This window comes from Poecilia mexicana, unplaced genomic scaffold (assembly GCF_051168715.1).
Source record: "Poecilia mexicana isolate PSO_F unplaced genomic scaffold, ASM5116871v1 ptg000001l_5919364_6026786_+_RagTag, whole genome shotgun sequence".
NCBI classification, from domain to species: domain Eukaryota; kingdom Metazoa; phylum Chordata; class Actinopteri; order Cyprinodontiformes; family Poeciliidae; genus Poecilia; species Poecilia mexicana.
In genome coordinates, this window is record NW_028263409.1 from 10,031 (window position 1) to 20,673 (window position 10,643).

At 36.9% G+C, this 10,643-nt stretch overlaps 1 long non-coding RNA gene across 1 annotated transcript; it reads right to left on the bottom strand.

Moving 5' to 3' along the window:
* Positions 1 to 6,856: 6,856 nt before the first annotated feature.
* On the bottom strand, positions 6,857 to 9,789 carry LOC148152440 (uncharacterized). Its single transcript, XR_015762257.1, has 3 exons — positions 7,431 to 9,789; positions 7,158 to 7,317; positions 6,857 to 6,979 (listed from the first exon to the last, which is right to left on the bottom strand). It is a non-coding gene; the product is annotated as an uncharacterized LOC148152440 (long non-coding RNA).
* Positions 9,790 to 10,643: the final 854 nt, after the last annotated feature.

Sequence of the window (10,643 nt, forward strand, 5' to 3'; positions counted from 1 at the left end):
AGCCCAGGCAATAGGCTACCGACTTCGATGCAGTCAATCAGTAGGCGGGGTCAAAGCACTAGCATTTCTCTCTCTCGCTTCTTTGTAACGAGTAACTGAACCACACATTGAAAATGTATCAGAGTAAAAGTATACAATTAAGTTCGGAAATATAGTGAAATAAAAGTGAAAGTTATCAAAAATGTTCATACTCGAAAGTATGAAGTACTCCAAAATATACTTAAGTAAAGTAGTGAAGTGTTTTTACTTCGTTACTATACAACACTGAGAGGGTTTGATAGCGAATGTGAGAGGGTTTGATAGTACGTGTAAGAGGGTTTGATAGTACGTGTAAGAGAGTTTGTAGGTTTTGGCCTAGGGGGCCTCTCATATTAAACATATTTGACTCTTTTTTTGACTGTCAAAACAACGGTCTGCTGTCCACAGAGGAATAGAGTCCATGAGGTTAAACACAATATACTCTTTCGTGGGTTAAAGATTTGTCGTACCGCATGAAGTGTATGTTATGCCTGCCCAAAGATGTGGAAATTTTATCTTACAAAAACTCCCCGTCCAACTTGAAGAAACACATCGAGGTAACCTCTTATGAAATGGTTATAATCCTGGTTATAATCCTCCTGTTTCAGTAAACCACATATGTGCTACCTCAATCAAAATTGCTGACATTTGACATTTAACAAATGACATTTGACATTTAACAAATCTTTCAGATTACATAAACAATACCTTACCAGGTACTTTTCTGACTTCAGGATAACACAGGGACACCTATAAGACCAATTTTAACTGAGGTTGCACATATGTGCTTTACAGGATTTTTTTGCCCACACAATATTTTTTTTCAGATACATAATGTATTTTCCTGCATTCTTTTGGGAGCTTGTTGGTTCCTAATTACATATCAATCATAAAATCTGACCCTGACATCTTTCTACAGTGATTATGAGAAATGAAATACAAATCAAACAAAAACTATATTCATAAAAAAACCTTTTTTGACAAAAATAAATCAGACATGGTTCCAACTCACCAAATATAAAACAAACAACTAACTTTCATTAATGAATAGTACATTTGCGCAAATTACTAAAACGAGCATTTGTGTGTTTGTACATGGGTATGTTTGGCAGAGTTAGAATCACTAAGGATGTTGAAATTAGTCTTTTTCCCCATTATATGTTAAACATCAGGAAGGAATTGCTTGCTGTGAAAAAAAGTGTGCATCACATTTTTGGCACTTGATTATTGGCGTACCTGGGAATCACCATCTGTTTATCTGATTATCTATGGGTTGTAGCGACCAGATTCACATCAGTGACAGGACTTAGGGCTGCAGGTTCTTTTTTTTAAGAGTTTGTAGTTCTGATTTTTTTGGTAGAATTTGAGCCAAGCAAAGGACAACATTTCCACCAGCTCCCATATCTGGTAGATTTGGTGGTGGTATGGCTCGCCCTGTTTAGATTTTCAAGTTGTAGGGAACACCATCTGTACCCTGCAGACCCATATATTTGGGTTTAGCAGGTATTGCTTCAGTCTTACCTGCCTTGGAATGGGGCCATTTGTTCATTGATGACCAGCTCTTCATCCTTTGGGACTGAAGTTAGTTTTGAGGATAAACAAACAATGAAATAATGGTTTTACAGTGGATCCTCATGTTTTCATTGGGAATGACCCCAGCTTATGAACCATGCACCTTTTGTCCATGAAATGATCTTGTATCCATCTCCTGTTGCTGTTAGTCAATAATAAAGTAAAAAAAAATTGGCTTTGATAATTATTTTGTAATCAATTGCCTATCATCGCATTAGAATAATATTGTCTGGGCATAAGGGCCCTATAACTGCACAATGTTGCCCTGAGGCAACAAACAAAAAAACACAGTTTTAGCATATAAATTATTTTAAAAAATTGTCTTGAAATGATCTATAATGCTTCTTTACATACTTACAGATATTAAAATATTTTTAGTTAGAGTGACCCAAATTTAAACATGAAGAAAAGTGATGTATAACTACAAGTAGGAAGCAAGGTGTAGCATGCACATCTGCTTCATAAAAAGGACTGCTCCTCTTCTAAGTAAAAGGTCACATGAACCTCAATACCTCTTTTATTTGGACAAAAATATGTCTGGAGGTATTTTAAATTATTCCCGCCAAAATAAAATTACAGAGCAATGTGAGGTACAGAAATGTGGTTTGTTGCCCGAGGGCAACGCCATGCCATAGAGCAGGGGTGTCAAACTCAATTTCACCAAGGGCCACTTCAGCATATTGGCCCCCCTCAAGGGGCCACATTGACGGTACAAATCAGGAGTTCCCAGGTCCAGTCCTCCAGACTGCAACTTTTAGATGCATCCCTGCTGAAACACCCCAGACAAAAGGTTGACTTCCCTCATTCAGTTCTGTAGAGGCTTATAATGAGTCAATGATCCAGGTGTGTTAGAGAAGAAACGCATCTAAAATTTCAGATGGTAGCTCTGGAAAACTAGACCTGGGCAGCGCTAGCATAAATGTATGAAAATACGATGTTTAAAATAAATTAAACAACACCTCATATTGTTAATAACGCTTTGGAGCGTCTGGTTAGGAAGCGCATTCAAAACCTTTGGTTGAAATGGAGCGTTAAATTCAAGTCACCATTACAGACCAGAGAAAACTAAAGAGAATGCAACGTTGTGTTAATCCATTTGAGGAGCCGGTAGTTTATCTTGAGGAAATAAATGACGATGCAGAAGTTAATTAGACTGTAACATGCGCAGTCCGCTGCTCAACCACTGCGGAAGTAACTCATCCACCGGATTTAACAAATGGACCCTTCTGGATTCACGTTACCCAGGAGAGCGGAGTTCTGGAGGAGCTGCAGACGAAACATCTGTCCGTTTCGGAGAAGCAAAACCACGCAAAAAATAAATCCTGGTAAAAGCGCACACCGGACCGCGCGCAGGGTAAAACACTCACAGAGCTCAATCCATCAGTTGATCTGTTTGGATCAGACAGATCCAACTGACTGTGATGAATTAGCGCAGATTTTTCTGCAGGTGGAGACCAGGAGGAAGTGCGTTCAGACCCCAGCGGGTGAAGTGATGCTAATTTAAGTGAAGTCGTTTAATTTAATTTATTAAAAGTTATTGGGGCCTCAGTCAGTGGTTTTTGTCACTACGGAGAAAAATGTAGATACATTTATCTACACTTTTATATAAAATGCATAAAATGCGACTAAATAGCCGATGTTAATATGATTGTAATTTCACGGATAAAAATAGTACAGGACCGATTTTGTTGTTGTTGTTGTCGGTCAAGATAACGGATAACAAAAAAAGTCTAGCGCGACCTGCTGCCCTAACACCAACTCGCACACACCTTCATTCACAGTCTTACTTGTAAATCGATGTTTCTTTTCTTGGATGTTTTGTTGTTAGCTTGTCGACGTCTCAGTTTTATTCGCTGGGAAAATCAATAAGCAGCTTGAGGTGACTCTGCTGCTCTCTAGTGGCGAGAAGCCGCAATGTTCGCTGGTAACAATCGGAATGCATTATGGGAGATGTAGTTTGTAGTCAATTCGTGTTCAAAACCTATTTTAAATCAATCATGGGCCTATAAAACGCTGCGGGGGCCACATAAAATGACGTGGCGGGCCACATGTGGCCCGCGGGCCTTGAGTTTGACACATGTGCCATAGAGGGTTTTAATTTGCAAAACATTATGTATCTGAAAAAAAAATATTGTGTGGGCAAAAAATCCTGTAAAGCACATATGTGCAACCTCAGTTAAAATTGGTCTTATAGGTGTCCCAGGCTTATAGGGACACCTATAAGACTTATTGTCATCCTGAAGTCAGAAAAGTACCTGGTAAGGTATTGTTTATGTAATCTGAAAGATTTGTTAAATGTCAAATGTCAGCAATTTTGATTGAAGTAGCACATATGTGGTTTACAGAATTTTTTGCCAACATAATATGTTTTAATTTATCTTCAGATACATGATTTCCTTTAGTGTTATGGCAATAGATCCAATATCTGTTTCATTCCCTAGACCTTTCAAAATAAAACTAAATTGCACAATAAAAATGCCTAAACAAATATCAATCGTCCTAACTAAATTTTATAAAATACAAACAAACCATCTTACAAATAACTTAAATATTTCCTATTTATGGCTCTAACATTTAGCAAATCAATTAACACATAGTTTTATATTTTTAAAGCCGCAGAAGAGAAACATGAATCAAACATAAACCGGAAGTCCGCTTTTATTTTGAAAAGCCTGCCAGGGGTCCAATCAGAAACTGAAATTTTAAGATAACTTCCGTTGCAATCAAACTCTGTCAGAGTTTGATAGTACTGCAAGAGGGTTTGACTGTGAATGTGAGGGTTTGATAGCGAATGTGAGAGAGTTTGATAGCGAATGTGAGAGGGTTTGATAGCAAATGTGAGAGGGTTTGATAGCAAATGTGAGAGGGTTTGATAGCGAATGTGAGAGAGTTTGATAGTACGTGTAAGAGAGTTTGTAGGTTTGATAGCGAATGTGAGAGTTTGATAGTACGTGTAAGAGAGTTTGTAGGTTTGATAGCGAATGTGAGAGGGTTTGATAGTACGTGTAAGAGAGTTTGTAGGTTTTGGCCTATGGGGCCTCTCATAGTTTAAATATCTGTCCCTCTTTTCTTAAATAAAATGTTATATCAAACCCATGTTGTCATTTTTAACCTTTTGTACACAGTTTACCCATCATCGGCCAATAATATAGTGTGTTTAACACCAGTGAAGAAACTTTTAGTGACATGTTATGATGTAGACCTATCAGACCTAAAAATGTACATAAATCCTTAGCTTTCATTCAATATAAAATCAACACAAATCGGCATGTAGATCCACATTCAGATGATAGTTGAATCAACGTTGATTCCTAACCTATTCAATGTAGAATCAACACAAATATGCACGCAGATCCACAGTCAAGAGTGTTGAATCAACATTGATTCAATGTAAAATCAACAGAAATATACATGCAGAACCACATTCAGATGACTCAATCAACATTGATTCAATGCAATATCAACACAAATATGCATGTAAGTTGACATACAGATGATGGTTGAATCAACATTGATATAATGTCAGTTATGGATGAAACACTAACGTTGATTCAACATACAAGTCACCGACCACTTCGATGTTTCAATGTCAGCGTTCAACGTTGATTCAATGTTGTTTCAATCATTCTGTGCTATCTGGGATATTTATGTATGCATTTATGTATTTATTTATTTGTTTTGCTTAGACCCTCCTCCTCGTCAGTCAGCCTCCTGCAGTGATTAACAGGCAGAAGCAGCTGCTGGGGCTGATCTGATTGCTTGGTGAAGGAGTGAGGAGTGAAATGGTTTTTGTACCGCAAATTAACGTTTTATTTGAAGTCAACTCGGAGATTATTTTTTGTTATTTTTATAAGTAAAAGAAACTCCTTTGACAGGAAAAGTCTCCACGAGTGCTTTTTTTTTGTTTTTAAGTGAGTCGAAAACCTCCTCCTGTGGGACTACTCTGGCATTGTTGTTTTCTGGAACTTTTGTGATGCAAGAGTGGCCATAACAAGTCTACACAGTAAAATTTCCAGAGTAAAATTTACTCAATTTGAAAAAAATTTTACTCTAAAAAAAGACATTTGGTCCCACTCTAAATAGAGTAAAATTCGCTCTCATGGAAGAGTTGAAATTACAGAGTAAAATCAATTCAATTTAGTGCAAATATTTTAATCACTGCCAAGAGAATTTACTCTCATGTTTAAAAGAAAAACTACTCCACTGTATTTTAACTCCAAGTGGAATATAATTTACTCTAAATAGAATTGCATTCTATTTTAAGTAGCGATAACTTTTAGTCTGACTAAAAAGGAATTTCACACAAAATAGAATAAATTTTATTCCATAGTGTCAAATTGGGCTCTTAATAGTATAAAATTTTACTCCTAATTTAATTGAATTTTATTCCATATTGTGCAGTTAAACATTAAATTCTAAAATAGAACCAACTTTAAATTTATTTCACTCGCCAAGCAATTGTTTTACAGCTAGTATACACAGTTTAATTTGTAAGAATACAATGCATAGACCAGAAATCAGTATTTGAACAGCCATTTTTATTGTTCACAAGAAAGTATGGAACAATATAAACATTTGCATCTTCATGACTGTATGACACCTGTAAATCAAAAGCTCTGGAACAGAGAAGCTCTTCTACATAAATAACATGAGGTCCATCTCTTGTACACAAGAGAAAAGCATTGAAATGCTCAGACACACTGTTTGCAGTGCAAATGTAACAGTCACCTCTCATCTTTCACAACAACATATAGCCCTGCAACCCTAGGATTCACTTTGATTGTCTCAACATCTATCTCGTAAATGCGGTCTGCAGAAAATTGTACACATTGACCAGATCATGGCCATATGAAGTGCCGAACACAAAGTGAGCTTTAAAAAGCTAATCAAAACAGGCAAGAGAGCCTGGTGATTTACAAGGTACGATATATTTGTCAATCACAATGAAGTACTTGTGAATCACGCTCCTCTGAGTCCCTACTGCAAGCAGGTACGGTTGACGCCTTTCTGCAATTCCATCAAGGTGCCCCTGGATGCTGGTTCCTGTCTGTGGCAAAAACAGAATAAAACATGATTAGTCTTGGGTTTCAAAGAAGACAGGGTTCTTATAGATAAGGCAAATTACTTTTCAGGACCTCTTTAATGTCATTTGAAATGAAATGTAAGACCAACTTCACAAGAAATACAAAAAAATTAAATAAAAATAAGTGAAGAATAGAACATTTTCATCAACATAAATGTTCCCTTTACTACAACATTACCTTGACAAACTTCACAAGATGTTCACTGGCTTGTCTGGCTGAGAGTTTTCCTGGTCTCTTGTGGCTGTGAGGTGACGGTGGCAGGAGGTGCACAAGGATCAAAATGGATGACATGTCACTGTCCCATCCTGGAAGAAAAAGTAAAATAAACATAAGCTACCAAAACTTCTTATTTGCTACAGTGTTAACACTTCCAGAGTCAGGCTTACCAAACAGTGACGACGGGAGGAGGTGCACTTATATTGAATCAATTTACATAAAATTATGTTACATTAAACACTTTCTTTATAATCCAGACCAACTTACCATTTTCCACTTCTGTTATGCCTTCAGCATTGTGAAGAAGGTTCTGAAGGTCAGACTGTGAGACCACAGCTTTATTCGAGGACTTTCTGCTTGTAGACAGTGGGCCACTTCTCCAGGAACTTTGCAGCGACGGCTTCCCCGAACATCAATCTTGCTCAACCTGGAGAATAGATGAAGTGAAGGTTTTAAAAATAATTTTGTTAAACTTTCTCACATCCACCTTAACTTAAACTTTGTTAAAAGTAGGTTAAGCTGAAGTGAAGATAAACATACCAATCCTCCTATGTCCAGGAATCTTGGGAAGTCCAAAAAGATACTAGATGACTTCACTGGGTCATGAATCATCTTCTGGTGATAGTTGAAAGTCTGTTTCCTCTTCTTCATAACAGTTCCTTCATCAGCGCAATGGCCTCAGAACACAAGCCATCTGTCATAAGGCAGTCTTCTTCTCTCAAACAGTCCCTGTCAGTTGTAGGTCCCTCTAAAAAAATATATGAATGTGACACTCCATCTTAGGATTTAATAAATAAGGCTTGGGAACTTACTGTGCAGTTTGGTTGCAGGATGAGATTTGTACAAGTATAAATACACATGTACCTGTTTGGGTTTGTGACAGTCTGGGGACCTTCTTTTGTCCATTAGAAGCTTCTCTCTGGACAAACTTCAGTCTCCAAGCCAGATACCCACTCCCATCTTCTGCATTGTAATAATGGTCCTAAAAGTAAGTGAATGATAAATGTTTTAAAAGCTGTAAAAGCAAAGACAGCCGTGAATGCTAGTAGCTGTGATTTACAGATTTTAGTTCACATTGTTTGAATTGCATAGATAAAATCTATTCACAAGGTTTATTCTTCAAGCTGCAGTAGCCCAACACTGGAACAATGAACTCTACAAAGGTTTAAAAATTGGAAAGTTAAAAACAAGTGGGACAGATGCAGGGAATGCAAAAGTGAAACATTTTCAGTTCTACTCAAACCATAGCCAATAGGTTGGATTTCTATTTTGAACTTACATAGCCAAATCTGCTCTTAGGATCAGCCAGGTAAGGGAACAAGGTAATAATACCCTTTGCATAGTCCTCTTTGATACATCTGGAAGGACTTGTCCTATAGAGACACAGAAAAAACTATGAGCATTGTTAAAGTAGTAAAGTACACCTTCAAAACAGGTAATTGTGAGAGGTGCATACAAAAAATAAATAATTTCAGCATACCCATGTTCACTTGTCATATGTGCAACCAATATTAAGTAAAAAAAATAAATAAATCTGAAAAGTTGGTAAAGCACCTATTTTGGCACCATTCCCAAAACGTTTTTGATAAACCTAATATGTAAAAATGCTGTAAACTTTTGTTTGCACTCTCCACATTCCAAAAACGAACTGCAAGTCAGTTGGCCTTCAAAACAGATGTATTTCTGTCGATCTCTGTATTTGAAACGCACAGCTTGCATCCTGCATTTTGTAAAAATATATTTTTCAATAATCATATAAACATACTTATCAAAGTGAATAAAAGATTAAGATAAAAGGTTGAAACCATCATGGGGAAAAAGCACTGGGTGGCTAACAACTATCCTTAATGGGCTAGGCTCTTTACTTTAGCCAATCACCACAGCTAAAACGAAAAAAAACAAAAAACAAAAAAAAAAAAACTATCAGCTCCATACAACTCGATGCCTCGACATGCGGAATGGAGGCAGCGGGGAGAGAAGATCCCCGCCGTGTCTCTCCCCGCTGAGAAAGACGCGGGGGCAGGAGGATTATTGTACCTCTTCTGCAAATCTATCCATTTTTCCCACAACTTATTAAAAATGTGTCCCCCGCGTCTCCGAGCTAGTGGGATTATGTCATACCTCTGTAAACCTATCCATTTTTCCCACAACTTATTAAAAATATGTCCCACATTTTTAATTGAGTTAAGAAAATTCAACCAAACAAGCAATAAAAATGACTTTGTAAATAAATGTGAAAAGTGTCTCCTTGTGTAATTATGTTTGCATTCAGTACTTGAATCTTTTCAGTACTGAATGAATCAGGTCGTCTGTATTGTTGTTTCTGGTGATTTTCATCTTCCTCTTCATATTTCCTGAATCCTCAATGGGATTTAGGTCAGGCTGGTACGCCGGCCAATCAAGCACAGTAACACCACGGCCATAAAACTGAAAAGTGTACGATGTGCAGCACAGCAGTGATGTAATTTCATGTATTTCAAGACACTGGGTATGAAAGTAAAACCTGTTTTCATTGTTGCTCTTTTGTTGACAGTTTCAACAGACAAAACAGCATCAATTCCTCAACTTGACATTCTTATTTTTTACGTAATTAGCTGAAGGCCTAGTTTTTATAATTGGTAGATAATAGCCCAATGAGTGCAAAGTGTCCCCAAAGAATAAATGTGCAATTCTTTTTGTTATAAATGATCTATTGATGCCACACTGAGAATAAACAAACAATAATACTGAGGGGTTGTGTGGTGGGGGACATAAAGCTGAAGGGATAAAATACTCTGGGATGAACTTTAGCTGAGGGTAAAATATGAAACTCTGCATCATTTAGTCTAAGTTTCCATCCAAGCCTTGGGACAGAGCCGTGTCTATTTTTATCAAGATGAGTTGTTTATTTTTAGCTGCACCTCTCCCAAATGTTCTCAGCATAATGTGTGGATTTGGCCCTGATTTGGCCTGCACACAATTTATAGGGATGCTTCAATATTTACAATATTTATGTCAGGCTTACACTTTCTGTGTATGAGCACTACAAGTCTTTTCTAATGGCTGAGAAGTAATTAAGAGCATTAAATTACAGACACAGAGCAACCACCAATCTTGTGAATTAATTTTTTATGTACATGGAGCAGTCTGTTAGAGATACGAAGTTTAACTAAAACATTTGTATAAAGAATTATTAAGTTATCAGCTTGCATATAGGTAGATTTGGACAAGTAAAAACATTTTAGGGGAAGAAACTGAAGAAAACAGTTGATTCAGTAACTTTGTTCAATTTACTTTAACTGCACCAAACTCAACGTCTAACAGCAGTTTTGATAGCAGCATTGTTCCTAGCTGTGACTCTGATTGACTGAGCACAACCACTATAGCAGTTTACTCTCAGTGCTAATAATCAGTTATTAAAGCTGATACTGTTGAATCAGTTTATAGGATGGATTTAAAAGTCTATAAGCTTATTTAAATGAACATAATTGTAATGCAAAGACAACAGAATCTGTCTAACATCCTGTAAAAAAAACTCTTATCTATCCACACTTTGCACATCCTAAATTTAAAAAGTAATTCATGAGATGTGTTGGGCAAAAAAAAGCATAATCCTGAAAAATGAAGACTGGAAACTATAAATGAGTCATTTAACCTGCAGACGTTGGTACTATTCATGGCAATATAAGCTACGTACATTGTGGCTTTTTTTGAATGTTTTTTCTCCATGCTTGTCCATTTCTGGACCTGTGATGGTTGAACTTGTTAATCTGG